The following is a 27,832-nucleotide window of genomic DNA, read 5'->3' on the forward strand; positions in this document are numbered from 1 at the left end:
CTGTTGCAGAAATTCACACTCCACCTCTTAGGCCTCAGTTTTTATATATGACAGATAAAATCTGTGATTGACCACGTAGAGTCTTTCTACTTATAAAAGTTCCAAGAATGAGATGTGATGAAACAGCTGCTATTTCACTCAGTATTTAGGAGTCATATATACATTCTTCGAGGACTCAAAAATGGGAATTCTAGTCCTGAACTACCTTTTCTTAGAGATCCTAATTTAATCATGTAATATGGTAATATGTATGCATGAATAAACATTATTTGCATACGCATAAGCCAGTATATACTTGTTAAGTATATTGTGAATATTGGACATGTCAATAAGAAGAATATTTGGGACATTCACTACTAAAGAGAGTCCTTGGGATTTTACTCTGACCATAATATGATAGCATGTATATCAAGTATGATGGTTAATATAAGGAAATTTTTATTAAGTCTCAATCTTCACTCAGTAAAGTGTGAAACTACACACATGTGAGAAGGTCCAGTGTAACAGTAATTCTTCTATTTGTAATTTAATGACAGATGATAAATTTTAAAAATTAGATTTATAAATGGTAATGACAAAAGATAAATTAAAAAAATAATTAGACTTATAAATGGCAAACAGGACCCAAACAGTTCACCTTCTCTGCTTCAAACACTAGCTCAAGTTTGCTGTTTAGTATTTGTTATGCATAAAAGTACAGCAAATTTCCACTGCAGCTTATATTGTGTCAGATCCTATGATTTAAGGTAATGGATGAACTCTTAAGACAGTGCAGTGACCTGGCTCACTTCTATGAAAACCAGTTACTTCTTTGGGAAATTTTACTTATTTTCAATAGCTGAGTAATTGAAACCATCAATATAAAATGAAGCTTGTATTTTAGAGGTTAGTTTAGAAATGATTTCAAGGTTGGCTGTTGATGATAGCCATCCCAAGGGAGCCATGTGTCAGTCAAAAATATGTAAAAAGTTACATCTTGAAATGCTGGGTTCCAGTTTGTATGTAGACTTGTCACAATATGCTGCCGAATATCTATTTAACTTAAATCTAGGTTATGTTCCTATTATTTACATAAGTAATTCTGTCTCGTATGCCCAGTGCTATGTGTCTCCTTTGTCTGGTTAGAGTTTTTGTCTTACCATTCTTTGTTATATCATTATATATCATTATATTTGAAGCACTTCACCCAACACCTAGCAACAGCATAAGCTCTGAGAGAAAAAAAATCTCAAAATTGTACTTAGGATGATCAAATGTGAGGGTATGGATTTGTCTTCTAAATCTTGAATTCTTAAAAGAATTGCTAAGTTATTTAATGCTTCAGTAAGAAACACAAGGAAACCATCTCCCAAAGATGAAAAGCCATTTTTATAAGTGGTCATGATGGAAGATAAATTAAAAGAATACTTAGATTCATAAATGGTAAACAAACCCAAATGTACTTGACCATCTCTGCTTCAAACACTAGCTCGAGTTTGCTGTTTAGTATTTCTTTTGCAACCCTTAAGAATTTCTACATACTGCCTAAGAAAACATTTGCTATGGCAAACTATTCTTCAACTTTAAAAGCGATTATGTATAGGGGAACAGCATACATGCACTGACATACAGCCATGGAATTATTAAGAGTGTACACGCAGAGCCCCTTATACAGCAGAAGTTCTGAGGCTCTTCAAGGCTCTGTGATGGCAGCTGGTGACGCTGATTCTGGCTCTCTGCCCCTGCTAGCTTTCTACCCCGAGGACAGGGCTAAGTGAAAGGTTGAGGAGATAAACAAGTAGATTTAAAACTAAGGAAACACAGAATATTTAGTCAGGCTTTAAAAAAGAGCAGTGCTTAATAGAACAGACTGCCAAATCAGAGACCATACTCGTGACTGGGCTCCGACTCTTACTCCATTGGTGATGGGTGATGTAAAGGGATTTATTTATATTCTATGAAATTTAATTAGTTTATCAGGAATATAAAATACATATTGCCTCTCCTATCAGAGTAGTATTAGGTATGATAATATATATATAATATATATGATAACATATGACGTTAGATTTGTTTACTCTGTGCATTTTTTTTTTTTGAGATACGAGGAAGATGGGGACATTGACATTTACTAATTCCAGAGAGAATTTTCTCTCGCGGCCATGCTTTCACAGCAAGCCTTTCATCATTTGAATTCTTATCTTCACGACTGTGGAAAGTGAAATAAAATGGAGTCATTTATGTCAAGGGGCTTTAAAATGCATCTAGGAGGCATTTAAGGCAATGTGCCTTATGCACGTCCTCACTGAGGGAGACCATGAACTTTTGAACTGAGCCAAATCACAAAAATTCCAAGGATTTTACAAGAACACCTACCATTTGTTACAGTCACAGACTTTTGCTTAGAAACAGCCTTAGCAACTAGTTATGTTTGGCCAAGATCAGCTTTCTAATGCAAACACCAATCAAACTTCTTTGTAAACAACAAATACAAGCATTCCCTTTTTGTCTTAAAAAAAAAAAGCACCTGATTTTTGCTCCCTAGCAGAATACTACTCAAGTGGCTACCTAAATCTATGTACCCTGAATTATAATTCTTTGATCCCAAATAAATATTTTTAAGTATTGCCTCCTGACAATTTTAAGTTGACACTATGTATACACCAGAGTATAGAAAACTGTAAGACCTCCCTGCCCTAGATTTGGTCCTCTTCAATATATACATCAGAGAATGAATGAAAATCCAGAATGCCGACCTACCAGATATATGGATCAGATATCAATATCAAATGCACTGGCTGGCAGAATCAACAGGCCAGACAAATGGACACCAAAAAAAAGGTTGAAGTCTAGTAGGAATTGAGTTGAATATCCCACATTTGGTTTCCCTTCCAAAAAGTAAACTACAGCTCTCCAAGATAGGGGAGATGAATTCATGGGAAAATATCAGGGTATGTGAATTGATCATAAGCTCTCTGTACGGAGTCACACGACCGTCACTGCCTGGGTGGGGCCTGGCACTCTTGCCTCATCTGAGAACTGCTGCTCTTGTTTCTGTGTTGGGTGTCATTTGACCTGCCATCTGGACACACTCCTACTTCTATTTTATAGATTAGGATGAGTGACTCTTCTAAGTATATGAGAGACTGCTTTAGATACTTCTTCCTTTCCTAAAACAGCACTAAGCTGGAGGACCAGGAATTGGGGAAATTCAAAGCTATCTGTGTTTGTATTCGTGTTTATATTTACATATACATATACATACAGATTCGGCTTCTGTCATTTGCTAGCTTTGTGTCTTAGGCAAGTTATGTAGCTTCTCTGAGTGCTGCTCTTCTCTGTAAAGTGGAATGATAACACCTCGCCCACAGTATTTTTGTGAGTAGTATAATGATGTCTTTCAAGTTCTTAGTAGGCACTTTATAATGCTTAACTCCCTCCATTTTCCTTCACAGAAGGCAGCTGCTGAGATTATAAAATAATTTGCTCTCAATTCCACTTCCTCCAGGGATTTTTAATGTTTTATTCAATGTCATATTTCCAAAGAGAAGAGATGTGCATCATCCCTACCAAGAGAGGAAATACCTAGGGTTAAGCCACCTTGAAATCCGGAGTCTCACTGTGAACCTATGCAGAAACGTTATATACCAGTGCCCAGAGAAGAGGACTGAGATAATGGAAGACGGGGTCACGAGATATAAACAGTGGCTGAAGAACCAAAGGCTAGCCAGATTGGACAAATGAAAATGCGAGATGGAGATGGGCATAAAGGCTATCTTCAAATAGTCGAAGGGCCGTCTTACAGAAGAGTGAGTCTAATGCTGCAAAGCCAGAAGTAGGCGCTAAGAGAAAGGGTTACCAGGGGGCTGCTTGGGGTTTACTATAAACAGGAATTGTCTACAATAAATACGAATGCAGAGCTGACAACACTGAGGAATTAAATGACAAGTCATCAGATATCCTGCAGAGATGTCTCTGCATTGAGCTGGAGGTGACAGTATTCATTTCTTATCTACCATATGTGAATATGAGGATATGAAAATAATGCATTTCCAATTGTAAGACTGTGTGTGTCTATTAGTCTATGATAAATGACAAAGAGATTCTTCAGACTTGTAAAAAAAGTAACTGAAGGTAATCATGGAATCCCTTCGGAAAACTTGAAATACATACTATTAGTGATGGCGGATGCCACAGTACCCTACCTCTGTATAGCAGGGTGCCAGCCCCTCTCACAGTGTCTCCGACTTATATCCAGGAGTGACCAACAGCGTGTCTCACTGATATCCAGACCTGTCAGCAGCAGCGCCTGCCAGGTGTCAGTCCTGTTCTGACTCTCCTGATTTGTTTCCCTGTATACACATGTACTGAGAAACCAGAGCAGCCTCACAGCAGTCACTGCCCAGACGGGATGCTGAACAGACATGAACACTACACCTGGAGGGTCCTGATGCTGGCTTCCACACAGAAACAAGACCAGCTTCCACATCTCTAGGCCACGCTGCCTCTTGGGTCCTGAAGTAGCTCTGCCCATGCCAGGAATGTCTCACAGTCCCAATTTAATGACATCAGCCTCTCCCTCTGTCTCTCTATCACCATCCTGTCTGTTCAAAACCAATTCAAGGGACCAGTTCAAAATGGGCTCCCCCTCCATCCTTCTCTGTCCTTCTCTTCTTCCTTTTAATGCCCTGCTCCTGCACACCCAACCCCAGACCCATTCTGTCTCTAGTGCTCAGTCACTAAACAAAAACATCTGCACACTACCAAATGTATTTGGTTGGATGAGGGTTTATGCTGGGAATGGAAGGAGGCAGTATGTTGGTAGTAATATTTAGAAAGTGTGAGATTATTATTTATTATAGCCACAGATAGCCCAAATGCTCTGGTCCATATTTCTTCTTTAAGGGAAGGCAGATCGTAAACCCTTTTAAGATAACTTCAAATGCACCAACATTGTAATTCCACGAAGGGTTTTCTTTCATGAGCTATTGAGACAGGCCATTAAATTTGCATGTCTAGAGGAATTTTTCAGTAATTGCTTTCCTTAAACACAATTAGGATGGTAGGTCCATGTAACTGCCAGAAAAAGGAGGACAAAATAAATGATCCAACTTTGTTTCAATGTGTGTATTAAAGAGGAATAAAGAAGTCTCTTTCAACAACTATACCACTATTTTAATCTGACTTTATAATGTGAAAGAAAGAATTGCTTTGACTCTTTTTTAAAGTCCTTATCTGCTCGGTCTCCAGGTGTGGGAGTATTCTGGTCCTAAACAGAGACTTATTTAAGAATCGCTTTAGGGGAAGAGCTGGATATAATATAGCTAATATTCCTGTAACAAAGGATTATACCCCAGAAGTAGGAATTACATATTTTCTAAACTAGGAATTACATGTTTTCTAATGTCAGCTCTGTGTCTAATAGTATTGTAATTTTGGAAAATTTATTTTACCTTTCTGGGCCTCAATTTGGTATTCTATAAAATGTATTAGATGTCTAACATTCTCTCTAGTTATAAAAAAAAGTCTATTATTCTAGGCTACAAAGGGTTTTGGGGGGGCCTATATGCAGAAACATTGTTATTTCTATGTTTCTTTTGCAGAGAAGGAAGGAGTCTTCTTTTTATCTTTTATTTCCTACTCCCATGAAGTTTAAACTCAGTAAAACATTTATTATGTTGACCAATGTTTTCAGTGTCTAGAATATTGCTTTGATAACTACATGATAAAATTAATTCTTTTGCCATAATTTTTAAAGCCCCTTATTTCTACCCAGTTTATCAGAGTAGGTTTGCAGTGGCTATTCCAAAAACAAGATTTCTAAGATCACTTGGCAGAGAGGACTTCCGTTTTAAGTAACAGAGATTCTACTTAAATATTCCCCAGGCTGTATGAACTTTGCACTAACCTTAACTACTATCTCCCAATATCTCTACCCATGAATAATGACTAAATTTCCTGTCTTACAGCCTTGCTTTGAGGACCAACTGAAATACATATTGAGTCAACCTTTAAATAATGTTTACTTTTTAAATAATGTTATTTATCAAGCAAATAGTGTCCTACTCAAATCCCCAAATCTTTAAATAGTGTTTACTTAATGGAAGCATTATTTGAAATGCTTATAAACATCAGCTCATTTAATTTTCAAAACAACCTGTTGTGTTAGGGTTATTAGTATCCACATTTTATAAATGAGAAAACTGAGGCCCATACTTTCACAGCTCATAAGTGGATGAGGTAGGATTTTAACACAGTGAGTCTGGATCTGAAATCCCATCCTGTAAACCCGATATGATGCTGTTTCTCACTTTGAAAACTCCAACATGTTGTATAAATGTTGGGCATCATTATTAGTATTATTACTACTGCTGTTACTTTTATTATTATCATCATTTTTGTCTTATTTGTTCTTCTCAAACTGAGAGAGTCATACCGACTCTTGTTTACAATGATTTGCTCCTGGGATATACTCTGGACCTTAGCATAAGCCATAGACAATTTTATTAGAAGATTTGAGAAAAAAATAAATAATTACACTGGTAAATTACTTTGTATTAAAATAATTGCAAATTTGCTTTTAGAAAGTAAAGCAAAATTCACAACATTTTTATGACAAAGCATGAAATTTCAAATAATTTTCAAGTATAAAGCAGAGAGCTAATTAGGGGCACATGTTGATGGATAAGGGTGAGAGGTCCATGGATTAAACATAGTCAACACCTCATTAAGGACTCAAACAATGCACATTGTGTTAATAATAAATCTCTGCATTACATCTGGGACTTCTTATGTGGTAAGTGAACGACAGTGTTATGATTCTCATAAATTTTTCCATTTCACATTACTTTATCTCCCCCTATATCTTGAATTGCTAAAGAGGGTCTCTAAATATTGCATCAAGACCACCAGGACCAAGATACCCATGTCACAGCTGATGGATGGACTCAGATGTGTCTTCACTGGGAACTGTCCTCAGCAGGCTGCAGGGAACTGCCTCACATGAGGTTATGTCCCCTTCAGGGGATACCTGTGGCCAAGGACTGGCTGCTGTGGAAATACCAAGGCTGAGCCCCTATGGCTCAGTTTCAGAAAGCCCTGAAGAGCCATTCGGCTCAACAGCTCCCAGTAGAGGCCATTGGTAACCCCATAGTGGATTACTTCTCACCCTGGCCTGGTCTGTCTTCCCCACCTCCTTAAAAATCTATCTCCAGAGCATATTCCCCCCAAAAAGCATCTGCATGCAACTCCCATCTCAGAGACTATGTCCAGAAAACACAGTCTGGACAATGCTTTTTGGATTGCTCAGCTCTTGTCACCACAGGAGACTTAACAGATTAGTTGACCATGGTTTTAAAAAGCCCCAGAGTGTTGAAGAGCAGAGTTAAATGAAATAAAATCATCAAGTTTTCAAGCATCAGGATGGGTGATACAAAGTGCTGGGGAAAACAGATGTCAATAGCAAAGTCAGGACCACGTCAGGATTAGGAACTAAGAACACAGGAGGAAGTCACATATGGCTACTCAAGAGGGCAGGCCGGTGCAACTGAACTCAAGTGGGCAGTCTTACGGTACAGGAATTCTTCTCAAAGTGTAGGGACAGCCTTACTTTAAAGGTACAATTCAGAGATGGACCATCCTGAAGCTAATAATCAATAACCAGTATATACAAATGGATTCGACAACAAGTGATATTGTTGTATTAGTGATATATGTTATAATTAAATGCATTTTTTCTATTTACAGATAGATTTTTCTATAGCTATATCCTAATTCTAAATGCAACCAAAAGTTTAGCATGATTTCACATCCCCTCATCTACTCCCTATGCTGCTATCATGTGAGGATTAAAAGTTCCAAATTGTTTTCAATTTTACAAGCTATGTTCTAATAATTATTTGTTTTAACTGTGTTCTGCCTGTCCCATTTATCCTCAATAATGTAATTCTGTCTGCATATCTTGGCTGTTGAAAATTATCAACCCAGCAGGTGGTGTTGAACTTCATTAATATGGCCACTAAAAGAAATTGAACTTATGGGGCATTTCCAATGATTTTGTTAGTAGAAAGTCTACTTATGTAAACTCTTGTTTGCATAGTAACATGCACTTAACACTCTGGAGTATATTAAATTTATGTATAAACAAACTGTATTCTGAGTTCTGGATCAGAATACCTACTTCAGAAAACTACTCACAGCATAGCTTAGAAGCAAATGTCCAAGCTAGCTGCTGCCCTAAAAGAATTATAACATGGATTCCACAGAATCAGGAAAGTACACTTACATTACTTTAAAAAAATTTGTTTCAATTGTGGTAAGATATATACTACATAACATTTGCCCTTTTAACCATTTTTAAGTATATAATTCAGTGTAGCATTAGCTATATCCATAATGTGTAACCATCACCCCATCTATTTACAAAACTTTTTCATCATCCTTAACAGAAATTCTAATTATTAAGCAATCTTTTCCCATTCCTCTCTTCCCCAGTCCCTGGTACCTCTTTCCTGCTGTCTCTATGAATTGACCTATTCTCCATATTTCATATAAGTGCAAGCAGACATTGGTCCTTTTGTATCTGGCTTATTTCATTTAGTATAATGTTTTCAAGATTCACCCAAGTTGTGGCATGTTTCAGAATCATCGTTCCTTTTTATGGCTGAATAATATTACATTGCATGCATATCCCATGTCTTATTTATCCATCCATCTGTTAATGGACACTTGGATTGTTCCCACTCCTTGGCTATTATGAGTAATGGTAATGCATCTATGAACACACATAGACATGTATATTTTGAGTCTCAGTTTTCAATTCATTTGTGTATATATCTAGGATTGGAACCACTGGGTCATATGGTAATTCAATACTTAGCTTTTTGAGGAATAAAATTTGTATTGGTGGGTTGATGTTTCCAATCATAGAACCTTATAGAATTCTTAAAAATACTCAGAATATGCAGTAGATGACCATATGGAAGGATGTGAGAGGAGTAATTCAAGTATTAGGTGAGGATTTAACCAGATGGTTCTTGAAATGTTTACTAGCCTGAATATCTGTAATAATACACTATTATATTTAACAATTTATTCATTTCATCTATCAATAAAATACATCAAGTGTAAGTAAAGAAATCGTGCAAGTGCCTTAATCTAAAGAATGTGAAAGTCAGGAGCCAGTTGATGAAATGCTTCCGATACCATCAGAGCGTAAAGAAGATGCTCTATGCCTCAAGAAGTAAATCCACAAATAAAGCAAAGAAATTAAAAGTGTGCACATGAAAAACCTGGATAATCCAGTAATATTGGCCAATAAGGTAAAATAGTCACAACAGTCGTTACTGGAAGAAAAGTTTTAAAGGAGACAAATACTTCTATTAGAATTTGAAAATTGGGTTTGAAGTACCTCTAGAAGACGTGGTCACATACTGAGTTTACATGGTAGGCAACAATGCATCCACCCGAAGAACTGAAGTAGAGTACACAAGTATAGAACAAGACTTAACAAGATGAGATGTGTAGGAACTCCACTCTAGACCCAACTCCGGAGGAGGTCACCTCACTGAAGCCTCCACCCTGTGTCGTAGCATCTTAGAGTCTCTTGGAAACTGCTCTAAATAAGGGTAGGTGACTACTTAGAGGAATATTGAGAAAAGTTTCAAGTAAAGAATAAAAATTCAACCAGGTGATCCTTGAAATATTTTATAAACAAGAGGTTCTATGATGCTATGCCATTATGTTCAAGTATAAATTTGCTTCATTTATCAATACAGTGTATCAAGATTAAGAAAAAAACATTCATTATGGTGCCATACACCAACCACCAGTGAGCTTTGCCTCAGGAATTTAGGATCTGTGCCTTTTGGGAAATTTCAGATATTCCCCAGATGAACCCCTAACTGTAAGTCATCACTGAAGTCAGAGCTTAGAATACCTGTCTTTTCAGCACTAAAAAAAAGAGAAAAGAAAACCAAAACATTGGATTTAACACAGATCCCAGATCAAAAATGTCTCTTAAATATAACATCAGCAAAGAGTAAAATCCCAACATAGATTAAGTAGCTTGTATTATAGATGTATTATTGTGCCTATACATTGATGTTCACTATGTATAAAATGTCTTTTTCTGAAGAGTGAACTCCTTTGTATTCATTACTTCTGTGATAGTTAAAGCATCTCTTAAGATAGATACCAGTAAAATCATACTATCTAGGACTTTGAAAGTAGAAAGACTTTTGAAGATCCCCGGTCCAAATTTTACCATCAAGGATAATGAAGCTCAGAAAGGCCAAGGATTTGCATAAAACATGCAGTGAGGTGGTGACAGAAGTGGCTCAGAGACTCATGTCATAATTATTTTTTCTTTTCTGTGAATCCATCAGTGCATTGCTTGAATTGTAGTGAGGAAAACAGCTGAGAGCAAGTGTATTGCTCTGAGGTTATGGGATAAGTGGTAGACAGTGCCTGTCATTTTGTTTTTTCCACATCTCCACCCCAGCGGTTTTCCTTTACAGCTAAACTACCTCTCACGTTATACTTTGCAATTGGTACCCTGTACCCAGGGCATGGAGCAGAAAAGAAGCAAACAGGGTTGGGTCACCTCCATGACCCAACAAGTATAAAGAGGAGAAATTCTAGGGGTGTCTAGAAGGCTTATTCTACTGTAGGCCCCTTAGCACATGCCCAGCCACACTAGTGGCTTGTGATGCTGGAAGGACTGGAGTGGTGCCGACCACTATCCAGAGCTCCTGCAGTTTGAAAAGCCCTCTCCAAGTGCACCTTAGAAATCTGGATCAGGTCCTCATCAGCTATGCCAACCTCACTACTGCCAGGAAGGAAGCAGCTTCTCAAATGAAAAGAAGACAAATAAGCTTCTTAGTCATATCAATTCCAGACAAAACTAGATGAAATGTTATTTAATATGAAGCAAATTGCTGTAGAGAGATAGGGCTTGTTTTCATTTTGAGGAATCTGCATCTAGGTCCTTAAGTCTTTAAAAAAGACTTAAGACACAGTATGCTCTTCATTGAGCATCTTAAATGGTTTCATTTCTATGGTATAACATTTAATGTTATTTCCAATATTTACTTATATCTTAGAGTTGATGGCAACTCTTAGTTTTAGTATTTGATTTTTTTTTTCCCCACAGCCACTCAAATAGGATGAAGACAGTCCTCGAATTTCTTCAAACCCAGAAAGAATTTCTGCTGAAAAGCTCACTCACATTGTGCAAACACCAAGTGGTAACAGACAACATCAAACATACATGTAATTTGGCCACGGCAAACAATGTCATAGTCATGAAATTCCAGGTACTCCCTCTTTGCTATGTAGCCTGTACTTATTTCAGTTTTCTTTTCCTTTGAAGCTACAGCAACTCCTATGTTTGATATTTTGTACCTCACACCAAAATTTCAGTTCTTGCTGCAATTGTTTTATGGTGGAAAACTGTGACCTTAATGATGCTTGAAGATGTCCTCAGCAGTTCTGGGCTTTTCCTGATGTCTGGGAATGTCAGTTTGGGGGATTGTGACAGGTAGCCTTACAAAAGGCCTGTAGGTCATGCTTACTGAGGCCCCAGGGCCTGGCTGCTCTGGTGTGACAGATTGTGCATGTATAGGCTACTAACCAGGACTTAAATGGTTAACGTAACTTCTTCTCTGCTCTCTACTCTTTCCTTCTGAAACTGATGTCAAGAGATACCTGCACCTTCCTCCTGTTTTAGGACTTAGCTAGACTCATCAAGTGGCACATATACCTAGACAGATGCTTACATTAAACAATCTGTAGTAGAACAGTACAACAGTAGTTTTCGGCAGCTGGTGTGGATGATTATACTCGAATGAAAGATAACTGAAGAAACACATACATTTTGGTTTCAAACATGAGTCTTACTGCATATTTGAAAATGGCTCACACGAATCAGTTCCTCCTCATTCCAACTCTAGATCCTCAACACTGGCTTGACACCAAGGAGCTTTAAAACCAAGGAGCAGGGGATACAGCTGTGCTGTCTCTCACTGGGCTTTCCTCGGCGCTAAACAGGGTTTGCTCTCAACTCCCCTTGTGGTCCTACACATTTGGTTTTGGTATCCCATCCAGACTCTCAAGTGGCCCCACCTCCTCCTGCCTGTTTGAGGCTTTGTGTGCTTCTATCTCAGAGTTGAAAACTTGTCAGGGTCCCACCCAGCTAGAAGGCCAGATAAGAATCCATTCTCCTGGACTACACCTGTCTCCAGGCAACACGAAGGAGGTGGCATAGCTTTGTTACACTGTGGGCAGAAAGCCCCATCCTCCACCTGGAGAACACCGCTTCCAGGCCCAGGTGCAAAACTGAGCAAAGGACGACACCACAGGCTAAGATCAGTGGGTTAGCCGACACACCCACTGTACCCCTTGGCATCTGCCTTGGGGCTTATGAAACTCCCCAAAGCATTCAAAAGAGTCTCAACAGTGTTATGGCACCTTTTAGATATTCTTTCAAAGCAGTCTTTCAGGAAACCAGATGTTACTATTTGCAGATGGACTAAACTTCACTTCCATGTTTATGATGTTTGATTTTTCCTCTCCCATCAAACCTAGACTGGGCCATGTACCTGTGTTCATCTTATAAAACCTTCCTGTGAAGGGCCTATCTTCCTGGTTAGATTATAAGTCTTAAGAGGGCAGGGGTTCTATCCTACTCATGTTTATCTACTCTAAGGTACTGGACACAGAGTAAACACTCAGGGAAAACATGCTGAATTCAATAACTCAGAGGCCCAAGGTGGACTATATAGAAGTGCGTTGAGTGTTACCTTTGGGTATTTCATACTCTATTGGTCTTTTCATTAGTGATTTATTAATTGCAAAGGAATAAGAATAATATTTGAGGTTAGCTAGATTTGAGTTTAAATTTCAAATCATTTATGTATGTTTCAACTTCTCATATCTTGGTTTCTTTGTCTTTCAAGTGGGATAATAATGCCTCTTTTATAAGATTTTTTAGAGATTAAAGTGATAAAACATGGTTCATCATTAGATTTGTCACAAATCATATGAATTTCCCTACAAGAAAACTCAATTCTCCCATTTTTAGCATGGTGGTGTTCATGAAAAGTTTTGGATCTTATTAATGGTTCAGATCTTAGAAGGAGTCAAACACAGTGGCAAAACTAAGGAGCTAATGGACCTTATGAATTATGAAACCCAGGGATAGCTGTAGGATGCTCTGCTCAGGCAAAATCCATCTAGGTGATCTGAAAGCAAATATTAATTAGGTAGGATGTTGAAGCAAAGGTAGAGATAGTGGAGTCTTTTTTCTTCATCCCTCCCTTTTCTCCCATTCAACAAGCAGCAACTAAGAAAATTCCTGAATTTCTAGGCTTCCTCAAGTACATTTTTAAAATTCAGTGGCTGGTCCAGACCTCTCATTTTATAGATTAAAAAAGCCCAGAGTCAGAGACATCATATTTTACCTTCAAGGTCATGCATCTCACTTATAACGGAGCTGTGGCAAGAATCAGATTTCCTGATTTCAAATGTGGTGCTTTTCCCACTCTCCATAGGGCTGCACATGTATTCAGTATGAAAAGGAAAATTGGTTCCATATTGATCTTTTAGTCCCAGCAAGTCCACATAGCAGCAATAACAGCAATAATTAATTTTTATTGAGGGTTTTTCTGTGTGTCAAACACGATGCTATATATTTTAGAATCACTGTTTCATCTAACCATTGCAATGACCCTATGATTTGAATATTGTTATTATCCACATTTATCAATAGAGAAATTGAGTATTAAAGAGGTCAAATCACTTGCTTAAAGTTATCCAGCAAGAAACTCTCATAGTCTGTGCTAAACTCAATTCTTCCCAACACTGAAGTTCATCCTGAAACAATAGTGCTCTTAGAATACTAGAAAAAGACATATGAATACTGTTTACATCAGTAATCTTTGAAAATCTCAAGGCCAAAGATACTAATGACAGAAGTCAGGGAAAAACATTCATCCAGTTATAAGTTTTCTACTGCATACATTTGAAAAAGATCTGTTAATTATTTTGCTCTTCTTTAATAAGTCATTTTCTCTATTTAAAGCCATTAATGACTTTACTTTTTAAACTGTGCTTGTATTTCTCAAGAATATTTAAATGTTATATCATTATTTCCTAAGAGAAAGCTACATTTTGTCAGTATTTTTCTAAGAAAGCCATCTTTGATCTATACTAGCATACCAATATTAAACCCTAAAATTAAATAACAAAGAAGTATAATCATGACTTAACTAGTTGTCATAAATTAATCTAGATTTCCATTGCAGAAATAATTTTAACTGGAAATATAATTATGGACATTATTAGTTATATTCCTATATCAATTTTGTTTATATAACTCCAAAAGTAACCACTATGAAAATTAAATATTTAATAAATGAATTAGTTTTGTACTCATTTTCAATAGAATCTCTTTGTTTTTATGTTTCTAGTGCAATATATACTTATGCTAGTTTTATATTGGTTACATACTTTCATGCTTAGAAAAATCTAGTGGTTCCCTTATGTCTAAATTCTCCAGGGTAGCATTCATGTTCCCTTACAGTATTGCCCTGAACTGTCCTTAGATGCATTATTCAACATTCTCCCACATTTTCCCTCTCCCCTCCCTCCCAAGAAGAACAATTAATTTCAAAGTATTTGACCATCTCCCAAGTATTAGGTTTTCTTACATCTGTATGCTTCTTGCACATGAGTCTTCCTTATTGAATTTTATACTCCTTTCTCTGTGGAACTGTTTCTTCTTCAAGAACAACTGAAATACTATTTGTTCCACCCTCAGGTAATTAGACCCTTTCTCCTCTGTATTTCTGTATGCTGTTCATAACATGATTATAAAATTTAGCGTATCTTTTACTTGACTTGCATCTCTATATCTATCAGCTATCTTTCTAGCTCTAGGGAGAGAGACAGTACAGGTGTCTAAAGAGAAAGGTGCACATCCTATGTATCTTCATATCCGCAGAGCTTTCCAGTGTATCAACAAAGAAATGCTAAATATTTCTAAATGATTTCATCTTTTTTAAGTCTGCGAAGTGTGGCATAGATATGTTAATTTCCATTTTGCAGGTTATAAATTGAGATTAAGTTCCAAAATAACAGAGTGAAATCAAAGCCAGTGCTGACATCAGAGAACAGGCATCCTGAAAGTAAGTTAGGAGCCTTTCCCGCTATACCGATGAATTGCAAAGATACCCTATTTTTATTAGAGATGCAATGGTTCTATTTCTTTTTATATAAATTAATGTGATGTTATTTCCCCTATTCTACAGGAAGAAGAGATATATTGTGTTAGATAGCCACATGTTCTTTGGTGCTATCCAAGGAAGGTTTTGCCACGATTACTATATATTCTGAGTGCAAATAGATTTTCTATCATTCATATTACCTCTTTTTGTAGACTATTTTATTGAGTTTTAGTTGGTATACAAGAAAATGCTCATGCATAAAGTGTGCAATTTGATAAGTTATGACATGTGTATACTCCCATACAACTGTGATTAAGACAGTAAGCATATCCAAAACGACCCAAAGTTTCAACATGCCCGTCTATAAGCTATCCTACCCTGTCCCCACCCCCAACCAACCACTGATCCATTTCTTTCTCCCACCAGAGTAGTTGCTTTTTCTAGAGTTTTATATAAAAGGAATCACAAAGTATGTACTTCTGGAGGGGAAATGGAGAGGAGGGGAGGTTTGAACTCAATAATTGAGACTCATCTATGCTTCTATGCCCATCAGTGATAATCCCTGAAGTCATACTTGCTTTAACCTGCTATGACTTCAAAGCGGAGATGCATTTGTCTTAACGTAATACCATCATTTGCTCACATTTATCATATTACCCTAACTCTTCCTCATTTTTTTAGATCATCAATCATAGCTCTTCCATTTTATTATCTTTTGAGATATCCATTCCTAGATTCAATCATGTCTATTGGAAAAGAAGGCCTTAAAACCCTAGCCCCAAGAATTTAGAGAGGTAAAGTCATTTCATGTTTTGGTCAAATCCATATGTCTTCTAATGTCCTGCCAATGCTGTTCTTAGTTGATTGTATTACACAGCATTAAATAGGGCCTTTGGAGACTTCCTTGTCTTCTGATTGATCTCAGTATTTATCCATTTTCTCTGTAATGTAACCATATTTCCCTATTTTTCATTTTATCCATTCAGCAGTAAATTCTCTCAAAATGCTCCAAATAAGCTCCCTCCCAAGTGGAATTCTCATCACTAGTCATGACTCATATCTTCATTTCTTTGCATTATTTTTTCAAAAATTAGTCCTCTGGCTGTCCCATAATGCTATCATTCATCCCTAAGACATTGTCTTTGTCTTTCAGGGAAAGAAAGATCATATGCTTCTAGGAAAATATATTCCTTTTTATCTGGAATGCCCTTTCCTTATCAATCTCATTTTATCTTCAGACTCACTTTGAATCTCCCCCCATTTTTCTCATATCTACCCATTTTGAATTCATATGCTTTCCATGTGCTCCCATGGCACTTCATTGCACCACTATTACAAATATAGTCCATTATCTTTGTGGTAGAGTTGATTATGCCTATCTCCCTGCTGCCTGTAAATTCTCAGATAGGAACTTTGAGCTCTGAAAATGCCTTGCTCCCATGGAATAAGTATTATCTCAGCAGATTTGTGCTATTCTCCCTTCTCGAAACAGATGCAATAGGTTCCATTGTGACCTTCCCACCATCCCACCTCATGGACCAGCAGTTCTCCTCATGCTCAGTTTCTTCTCCTTCCAAACTCCTCCTTCTTTGGAAATGACAGATCAATAACATCTAGTGGTGGGGAAAGGGAGTGACAAAGTAGTAAAAGGTATTTGGATTTATCTAGGATTAAAACTGGGAGAAATCAGATTTGATAAAGAGAGATTCGTATCTATCAATTTCTTCCATCCCTTATCTTCAAAAGAGCTGAGCAGAAATTACATTTTTTTTCCCCCTGCTCACTGGTATACTATTCTAAATTATCACTCATTATTAACACTTCATTTTGTTAACTCATCTCTACCCATTTCTCCATCTTTTGGTATGCCTTTCAGAGAAAGGGTGAACTTCCTCCTAAAGCTAGTAAGTGCAATTAAAAGTTTGATTTCTACAATACTTAAAAATGCATTCTGTGGCTTACAGTCATTCACCTCTATTCCATTCACATTTTAAAAAAGAGAACTGCTTGGAAAAGTCACTTTACCTTTTGCAATTTCAATTTTTTCAACTGAAAAATGAAGCGATTTAATGTGGATCATCTCTGAAGTTCCTTCTATCCCCAAGTCTCCATGAATCTGTGACTCTATAATATGTGCCTTGCAGGAATCCTGCAAGAATTAATGTTTGTGAAATAATTTAAAACTCAATGATGAAAAGTTTTATGCTAATGCCAAAACAGCCAAAACTTATTTTTATTAAATGAAGCATGCCAGGGAAATCTGTTGTGCCTGCAGCGAGCTGCTGTCAGTGTCCCCAATATCGCCGGTGCCCAACACAGCCTCAGAAAGAGGAAGAAGGAACAAGAATTCCACTAATTGAGCCAGAAATCATGGTGAGTGGAGAGCACAAATATTCCTGAAATGCAAACAAGGAAGTGATAACGTATCTATATAAACACTGATGCTTACAGAACAGTCCATGAAAGGATCTTGCCTTCACGACCCTATTAAGTCTCAGTCATGTGCCAGGAGAAAGGATTGGTGATATCTGTCTGTACCCGCTTGCACAGTATATCCCCAGTGAATCCTTTTCATGCTGAAACTTTCTTTGCCTGACTCCCTCTGCCCCATCAAAGCAAACCTGCTTGATGACCCTCTTTCAGCCATTTTCAATCATCTAACTAACCGAAGTGATTGCCGATTCATTGAGTTTGAATTCAAGACAACTTGAAATTATTATTTCAATTTTCTTCATATTTCTCGTATCAATAAACTAAGCCTCAGAACAATGTACTATCAAAAACCGCAGTAAGTATTATGGGAGCCTGCTCTCTTAAAGGATGTCTGAACATTTTACTGTGACTTGACTTCTGCCAAGAATTAAGCATCAAAGTCAAGACTGAAGTGGAACAGTTGATAAATATTGCAAAAGACTTCTTTTAGTGGTTTGATGTTTATGGATTCCAGTTAGCTATACATGCTTAGGCTACTTTATGTCTCCTTGTCAGCATTGTTGAGTGGCCAGTCCCATGCATGGAGAGATGACAAGGGACAGGGATTCTGCATCCATTGGCAGCCTTTCTCATGCAATAGTTATTTTTTCCCTTTCTGAGATTTTTTGCAGCCTAGAGTAGAAAAATTACAGGCTTTCAAGTCTGGCAGATCTCAGTTCAAATCCTTACTTGGATAACTACTAGAAGGATGACCTCTATGAACCTGCTACAAAAAGGCACTAAAAATACCTGCTTGGCAGGGTTGCTGTGACAATTAGAGACAATTCAGTGGCCTGTGAAGTGCTCAGCAGATAGTAGCTAATTTCCATAGAGGAGCAATGTTTTCCTAAGTCTCCCTGGGAATGACTTTGCCTCCAGTCAATACCCAATTATCATGTAAAAATAACTCTTGTTAATTTATAAACATTGATGTTAAAGAAGGTCGGTGGGTAGTGACTATTTAAAAGAACTGAGTGCATTTCTGAATGCATATTTATTTAATACTGTCCATAACTAAGCTTGTAATTTCTAGGCAATAATTATTTTTATAACAACATTATAGATTCAGATTATTTATCGAATAAATCAAAGGTTAATATGTAAAGAAGTATTAAAATGGACTAGATTTTATGAAATAGCTCTGAAAAACTATTGAAAAATAGTGATGAAACATTAAAGGATATATCAAGTTGTCTTTTCAACCAAAACAAACTTCTGTATCAAAGAAGGTAGATGGACAGCATTAAAGAAAGAGAACCAATAAAAATAGATGAAAAGAAGCAAAGAAATCATGTGGTACTGCAGGATGTGAGTAATTAACAAGCCATAATCAACTTGGGAGGTATAAGTTGGGACACAAGTGAGATATATAATTGCAATTTATAGCATTGGGAGTAAGAATTTCTAACACAATTGATCAACACATTGAATATATCACAAGAAAAAGATTTTTCTCAACCTGCTGAATGAGATATCTACTCTATTTAAAGAGCTGATTAAAGGAATTAAAATTTAAGAACAAAAAAATGATAAAATCTTACACAATAGTGCAATTAATAATGGGAGTTATGATGAATACCAAAATTAAACCGATTATCTACATGTTCATTCTCTAAAGACTCATTATTGAACTCCAAACATGTCTTATATTAATATGATTACTTGTCTTTACAATGGCTATATGACTGAATACATTAAAACGTGTTAATATTTTATACCAATCATTAGAATCTGTTAAAACAGTATTCTGCATGGGTATAGCTAGTTGTGATCCCTCTTTGTTTTATGGAAACAGATAGGCTTTATGTACCAAATCTACCACTTAACTAGTCACCATAACTCCCAGAGTTTCTATGTCTAATACTATGAAAGTATTAAATAAATACTATTCACAGCATCCTTAAAACTATGTCTGTCCTAGAGTAAGTATTGTAAATCATTCTGTTATCATTATTATTTAATTGCTATTAGTCTTTTGGGACTTTTCACATTATCTGGCCTTGCTACTATTGATGTTTCTCCATTATGGCATTAGTATACATTCATCTTCAACATGGCATGCTTGCGTCAGAGTGATAATCACCCATGTTTATTTAAACCAGAGCCCATGGGAAAAGCCTGTATGTTGGGAAAAGACAAGTATTTTTGACTTTGTGAAATATGTTCATTTGTACTATGATAGGACCACAGTGTTTTAGTCCCTCAAACACTTAATGATATTCTTATGGGATATGTTAAGACTTCACTGAATTTTTATCACAGCTTTGAAATTATCAGTCAACCCCAGCAACTCACATTCATATTTACACAATTACCCAGACTTATGAGTGTTCATTTCATACATTACTTTTGTGTGATCTATTCTATAGTCACATTTAACACAATCAATTGATAGTCATTAAACAGAGGCCAAAAAGTCAGTTGCTTTTTATGAAGAAATGAAGAATGGTAAACCATAAATCATTTACCCATTTTAGAACTTGGGGTTTTCATAAAATAGATTTTCTTAAATCAAACTGACATATTTGTTGAGCAGCTAAATTATGCTAAGTGAGGTAAATTAATCAGGACTGAGTAGAACCACCCACCCTTTCAAGTGGGGCACATCAAAGTGCTATGGATATCAAGACTACTGTTTTGTGTTTTATCAGATCAACTTAACACTTGATGCTTCTGAGTAAAATTTCTTACAAGAAATAACAAGGAATCTATGATCCCAATTTCCCATTGATAGTTTTGTAACCTTAAATGTCCATTCAAAATTTTTTTCTGATTTTGAAATAAGCATAATTATTTATGCTGTGATTTATTGCAGCCAACTGGATTATATACTATAAAACATCATTATATTTTAATCAAGAAGAGTTTTTACATCAATGCGTTCTCTATTTTACATACATTATCTGAAATTCAGCTTAAGAGGCTACCACACAACAATTCCATTAAGAAAAGAGATACATAGACATAACTGACCCTTGTCTTAGCTGCCTTTGAAAAAAAAGAGAAACTAAAGACTTAAGAGTATTAATATAAAGGAATTCTTATTTGCACTTTTATAAAAGAACAGGAATAACAAAAATGTTAGGACAGATTTTATCATTTGTGCAAATGTTAAAAAAAGAAAAAGTGCAGAGTAACCATAGAGAGTCACAGTGGGAAGGTTTCATTTCTTTCTATAAGCGTGGTGTTTTTATCCATAGACATTCTCACTTGATCTGATGCTTTTCCCCCACTAAAGTAAGAAAAGATAAAGAGGGAAAAAAATCCAAATGTCACATCTCATTTGCATCATTCTACTGTTGCCTGCTGACAGTAGAAGCAGATTTCTTAGTTCATTAGTTTATTTGTAAGCGGACTAGCTCTGAGAAGGAAATGAATCTGTCTTTCCCCTTTCACTTCTATAATCCCCATGCTTCCCTACTATTTCCCACTCAACTATATCACAGAATACCAGAAATGGTGAATATTTAGTACTTTAAGTTTACTTGAAAATTCTAATTTATATTTAGGATATTTTTCTAATGTGGAAGTCTGTAAACTGCAGGCCAAAGGCCAAATCTAGACTTCTGTTTTTGTACGTATTGTGAACTAAGAATGGGTTTTTCCTTTTTAAATTGTAGAAGTAAAATTAAAAGAAAAATAATAATTTGTGGCATGTAAAAATTATATGAAATTCAAAAGCTAGTGTCTGCAAAGTTTTATTAGAACACAGCCACATTCATGTATTTACACATTGTCTACGGTTGTTTTTTGCTCTAACAGCAGAGTTGAGTAGCTGTGACACAGACCATATGTGAGAGAGACCACACTCATTGCTTCATGCGGCTGCTTGGGTCACCAAAACTTCACAGTGACAGTTATAATTCTGCATTTCTGGTGCCACGCATATCACTGTACCACAGCACTAGTTTTATTACTATTGCATGTTATGTTAAAATAAGAAAAGAAGAAAAAAGTTGACTTAGAACAATGCAGGCATATTACAGTGGTCTGTGGATTATTTAATTATCAAATCAGATGGCAAAATACTTTTATTAAGCAATGACACTATAGCAATGCTAAATAAATGTTACTTCTAGACTATGAGCTTATCATATCTTCAACTCTAAATGAAATATCTCATCAGAAGAGAATTTCTTCACAAAAATAGAAAACAAAAATTAGGTTGCAATTAAATTTCTCAATAGCTAATTTATTAGCCAAGAAAGGAAATGAATTTACCGATCACTTATCAAGAGAAGAAATATAGCCAGAGAAAATAATTAAGGCTGTTAATTTTTTGCAAGAATGGCTCCTCAAAGAGTTGAAAACATTGGGAGCAACATCAATAATAAATGAAAAATTATTTTGAGTGGCTTTCCTTGGCTCTTGCTGTCAAAAGAAAAAAAAAACCAGTCGTTCATTAGAGAAGTCAACAAGATTGAAGTGACTGAAAAATTACTGTGTATAAATAATCTGTATGGTACAACTACAGGTGAGAATATTATCAAAGAAGTTGAGAAAACATTCATCCAGAAAAACCTGAAATGGAATATGTTAAAATGTGTTACAACTGATGGTGGAGTTACAACTGAATGTATGGAGCAGAAAAGGGCACTTTTTTGTTTGTTTTACAAATTCATAAAGTCTGTGAAAATGTAAGGTGTTTAAAGCCTATGGTCATTCATTGTATTATTCATCAACAGGTCCTTTGCAGAAAGTATTTCAATCTATCTTATCTTATTGAACCAGTGTGTCAACAATGAACTTCATTCAGGCTTGTGAACTCTGCTTAAAATCTCTCTCAAAGCCAAATTCCAGGTTTCAGCATGGCTGTGTTCCTTTCTGGAGGTTCTAGGAATGATTCCACTTCTGAGCTCATTCAGGTTTTCATTTCCTTACGGTTGTAGAACTGAGGCCCTCATTTCCTTGCTGGCTGTCTTCTAGGAGGCCAATCTTTGCTCCTGCATACTCCCCACATTCTTCCCCATGCTTTCCGTGTGGTCCTCCACCAACTATAGATCAAGTTCCTCTCATGCTTCTAATCGCTACTTCTCTTGCTGCACTTCTGTGACTTCAGCCTGAGAGTGTTTTCTCTGCTTTTAAGAGCTAATTTGATTAGGTTAAGCCTACCTGGATAATCTCCCTATATTAACATCCATAATCTTAATTATGTCTGCAACTTCCCTTTTGCTATATACCATATTTAAAGAACAGAAGGATTTCAGTGTGGACATATCTGCAGGGTCATTATTCTGCCTACCATATCCAATCAAGCAAAATGTTATTATTCAAAAAGAAATTCATTATTTTTATTAGACGATTTCTGTTACAAAAATTATATTCTATTAGTAGTAGTAGTATTATATTTTGAATTATGTTAATGAAAATATATGGAAATTTTCTTTCTCATTACATAAATGCTTGCCTTGCATTCTCAATTTTGCCTTTTGCCTAAAATATTTTGCCAATAAAATTAAAAACATATACTTTGTCATTATAGAAAAAGTTTTTCAATCCCTATACTAGTGGAAAAATTAATTTGTATAGACTTTCTGGAAGGAAATTTAACAATGTTTCATAAACTAAAAAAAAAAGAAATGAAATAAAACAAACAAAAAACTGCAAGGAATTATATCATTAGGAATTTTTTCTAGAAAACTAAGTATATGTGTGCTCAAATTTAGAAACAATTTTTCTTTATCCAGCATTATTTGTAAAGGCAGAAATGTGGAGCTAAGTATGTACCAATAGGGGGATGGCAAATAAATTGTAATAAATCTGTTAAATACTAAAATCATACTATGATAAATATAAGTGGTAGCTATTTTTATAATCTTTGATTATATGCATTTTAATATTTTTAATAATGCGTATTTATCATATTTTAAAGAGATAACTATAAGTTACTTTTGTAAAACAAATTGACTTAGGATGGCACCGTGAGAGGTGAGACGTAGAACTCCTCCCAAAACCAAAAATGGTACAAAAATATAGTTAATTGATACAATTAGCCCTAAAACAGCAGCAAGAAAGAAGGCTGCACCAGACTGCATACACACCTCACGAACAGAACAGACCTCACCAACACAGGGTAACAATCGAAAAGCCTTGATCAGGCGGGACCCAGGCCCTTCCCCCCCCCAGCTCACCAGCGGGAGAAAGAAAAACAGAGCAGTGAGGGGGTGGAAGCCTGGATCTGCTGAAACCCAGCCCTGGAGGTCAGCTTTGGGAGCAGAAACCTACCTTGTGTGGTGTTATGGAGGATGGGAGCTCGGACAGGAGGAGGGCCTAAGAGACGAAGATCCCAGCCGTTTGTGGAGGAGGGGAGCCACGGCAGCCGCTCTAGGATGAAGCAGAGGCGGGAGGTCTGGGAGGCTTCCTAGCGCGAGAGGACGGCTGAGGGGGCGGGGTTTGGGCGGAGCTTGCTGCGCGGGGGAGGGGAGAGCTGGACGAGGTGTCTGGGCCCCAGCTGGTTGGGAACTTTGGAGAGTTTCAGGTGCCCCATCCCCCTGGCTGCCTACTCAGCTCCAAGGCCCCCCTATGGTGACATGCAGCCTGCTGCGCCTTCCTCCAAGCCAGCCAGCACCGGTTAGCAAACCGGCGGTCACTGTGCTGACGTCACACACCCAGAAGGAGGCCCCGCCCACCACAGCTAGAGAGCCGAGCACAGAGGCTTCCACCTGTGTACTCAGCCCACTGGCTCTGACACCAGAGACAGGCTCTGCAGATGGGAAGGAGGAAACAGCTCTTTCCTCCAGGGGCACCACCTCCCCTCCCCTGTGACCCCCAACCTCACTTAGGGGCTGAGTAGCTCCAGAGAGTGGAGCTTCTGGGCACTAGTGGGCACCACACAGAAATATGAAACATCAAAAGAACATGGTCCAGACCAAAATTTCACAAACCACAGAAAAAGAGTCAAATGAAACTAAACTCACCGATCTGCCTGAAAGAGAGTTCAAAATAAAAATCATAAACATGCTTATGGAGGTATAGAAAAATATTCAAGAACTCAGGAACGAATTTAAGTTAGAGATTCTATCATTAAGAAATTCCATATCTGAAATGAAACATACAATGGAGGGATTTAAAAGCAGATTAGATGTGGTAGAAGAGACTGTAAATGTAATAGAAATTAGAGAAGAGTAATATAAAGAAGCTGAGGCACAGAGAGAAAAAAGAATCTCCAAGAATGAAAGAATATTGAGAGAACTGTGTGACCAATCCAAACAGAACAAAATTCGTATTATAGGGGTAGCAGAAGAAGAAGAGAGAAAAAGGGATAGAAAGTGTCATTGAGGAGGTAAATTGCTGAAAACTTCCCCAAACAGGGGAAGGAGATAGTCTCTCAAGCCATGAAGATGCACAGATCTCCCAACACAAGGGACCCAAGGAAGACAACATCAAGACATATAATAATTAAAATGGCAAAGATCAAAGATAAAGACAGACTTTTAAAAGCAGCTAGAGAGAGAAAAAAGATCACATACAAAGGAAAACCCATCAGGCTATCATAAGACTTCTCAACAGAAACCTTACAGGCAAGAAGAGAGTGGCATTGTATATTTAATGCAATGAAGCAGAAGGGCCTTGAACCAAGAATACTACACCCAACAAGGTTATCATTTAAATATGAAGGAGGGATTAAACAATTTTCAGATAAGAAAAAGTTGAGAGAATTTACCTCCCACAAACCACCTCTACAGTGCATTTTGGAGGGACTCCTATAGATAGAAGTATTCCTAAGGCTAAATAGATGTCACCCAAGGGATAGACAGAGTACAGAAAATGATTCATAACATACAAAGAATGGAGGAGGAGAGGAAAAAAAAAAGAACCTTTAGGTTGTGTTTGTATTAGCACACAAAGTGAGTTAAATTAGACTGTTAGATAGTAAGGGAATTACCCTTGAACCTTTGGTAACCACGAACCTAAAGCCTGCAGTGGCAATAAGTATGTACCTATCGATAATCACCCTAATGTAAATGGTCTAAATGCACCAATCAAAAGACAGAGTCACTGAATGGATATAGAAACAAGACCCATCTATATGCTGTCTATAAGAGACTCACTTCAAACCCAAAGACATACACAGACTGAAAGTAAAGGGATGGACAGTAGATGAATGGATAAAGAAGATGTGATACATATACACAATGGAATATTATTCAGCCGTAACAAGAAAACAAATCCTACCATTTGCGACAACATGGATGGAACTGAACTAGAGGGTATTATGCTCAGTGAAATAAGCCAGGCAGAGAAAGACAAGTATCAAATGATTTTACTCATCTGTGGAGTATAAGAACAAAGCAAAAACTGAAGGAACAAAACAGCAGCAGACTCACAGAACCCAAGAATGGACTAACAGTTATCAAAGGGAAAGGGACTGGGGAGGGTGGGTGAGAAGGGAGGGATAAAGGGGAAAAAGGGGTATTACGATTAGCACACATAATGTAGGGGGGGCAGGCATGGGGAGGGCTGTACAATACAGAGAAGACAAGTAGAGATTCTTACTATGCTGATGGACAGTGACTAGAATGGGATATGTGGGGAGTACTTGGTGATAGGGTGAGTCTAGTAAGCATAATGTTCTTCATGTAACTGTAGATTAATGATACCAAAATAAAAAACAAAAACAAAAAAACAAATTGACTTAATTTTGTGGGAACATTAAAGCAGCAATTAAAAAAAAAGGCTTTTTTGCTAAAAAGCTTCTGTACAGCAAAGAACACCATCAGCAGAACAGAAAGGCATCCTACAGTATGGGAGAATATATTTGTAAATGACATATCCGACAAGGGGTTAACATCCAAAATATATAAAGAACTCACATGCCTCAACACCCAAAAAACAAATGACCCTATTAAAAAGTGGGCAGAGCAAATGAACAGACACTTCTCCAAAGAAATTCAGATGGCCAACAGGCACATGAAAGATGCTCCACATTGCTAATTATCAGGGAAATGCAAATTAAAACCACAATGAAATATCACCTCACACCAGTTAGGATGGCCAACATAGAAAAGAAAAGACTAGAAAAAACAAATGCTGGTGAGGATGTGGAGAAAGGGGAACCCTCCTACACTGCTTGTGGGAATGTAAACTAGTTCAACCATTGTGGAAAGCAATATGGAGGTTCCTCAAAAAACTAAAATAGAAATACCATTTGACCCAGGAATTCCACTCCTAAGAATTTACCCTAAGAATGCAGGATCCCAGTTTCAAAAAGACATATGCACCCCTATGTTTATTGCAGCCCTATTTACAATAGCCAAGAAATGGAGGCAACCTAAGTGTCCATCAGTAGATGAATGGATAAAGAAGATGTGGTACATATACATAATGGAATATTATTCAGCCATAAGAAGAAAACAAATCCTACCATTTGCAACAACATGAATGGAGCTAGAGGGTATTATGCTTAATTAAATAAGCCAGGCGGAGAAAGACAAGTACCAAATGATTTCACTCATCTGTGGCGTATAAGAACAAAGAAAAAACTGAAGGAACAAAACAGCAGCAAACTCACAGAACCCAAGAATGGACTAACAGTTATCAAAGGGAAAGGGACTGGGGAGGGTGGGTGGGAAGGGAGGGAGAAGGGGAATGAGAGGCATTATGATTAGCACACATAACATAGGGGATGGCACGGGGAAGGTAGTATAGCACAGAAAAAACAAGTAGTGACTCTATAGCCTCTTACTACGCTGATGGACAGTGACTGTAATGGGGTATGTGGTGCAGACTTGATAATTGGAGGAATCTAGTAACCACAATGTTGCCTATGTGATTTTATATTAATGATATGAAAATAAAAATATATACATTTAAAAAAAGACAGTTGTCTGAAATGGTTAATCCTGAAACAAAGCTGTGTAAATACTGTGTAGCGATATGGAGAAATCTTTAAGAAGAATGGGCTAAAAAAAATGATGGGGTTGTCCCTCAGGAGTGGGCCTGGGAGCAGGAAGGTGTGGGGCAGGGACTCTTCCTTTTCATTATAAGGTCAATGTTCTATTTGATTTTACTTTGATAAAAGTGTAAAAATATGGAATTATGCAATTATATCATGTGTGTGGTTTGTTCTTTTAAGAAATGCATGATGTATGCTATCCTTCTATCTGTAAATCATTATATTCTACAAAACAGAAGAGACTGAGGAACTGAGTGTAGAG

This window comes from Manis pentadactyla, chromosome 16, assembly GCF_030020395.1.
Source record: "Manis pentadactyla isolate mManPen7 chromosome 16, mManPen7.hap1, whole genome shotgun sequence".
NCBI classification, from domain to species: Eukaryota; Metazoa; Chordata; class Mammalia; order Pholidota; family Manidae; genus Manis; species Manis pentadactyla.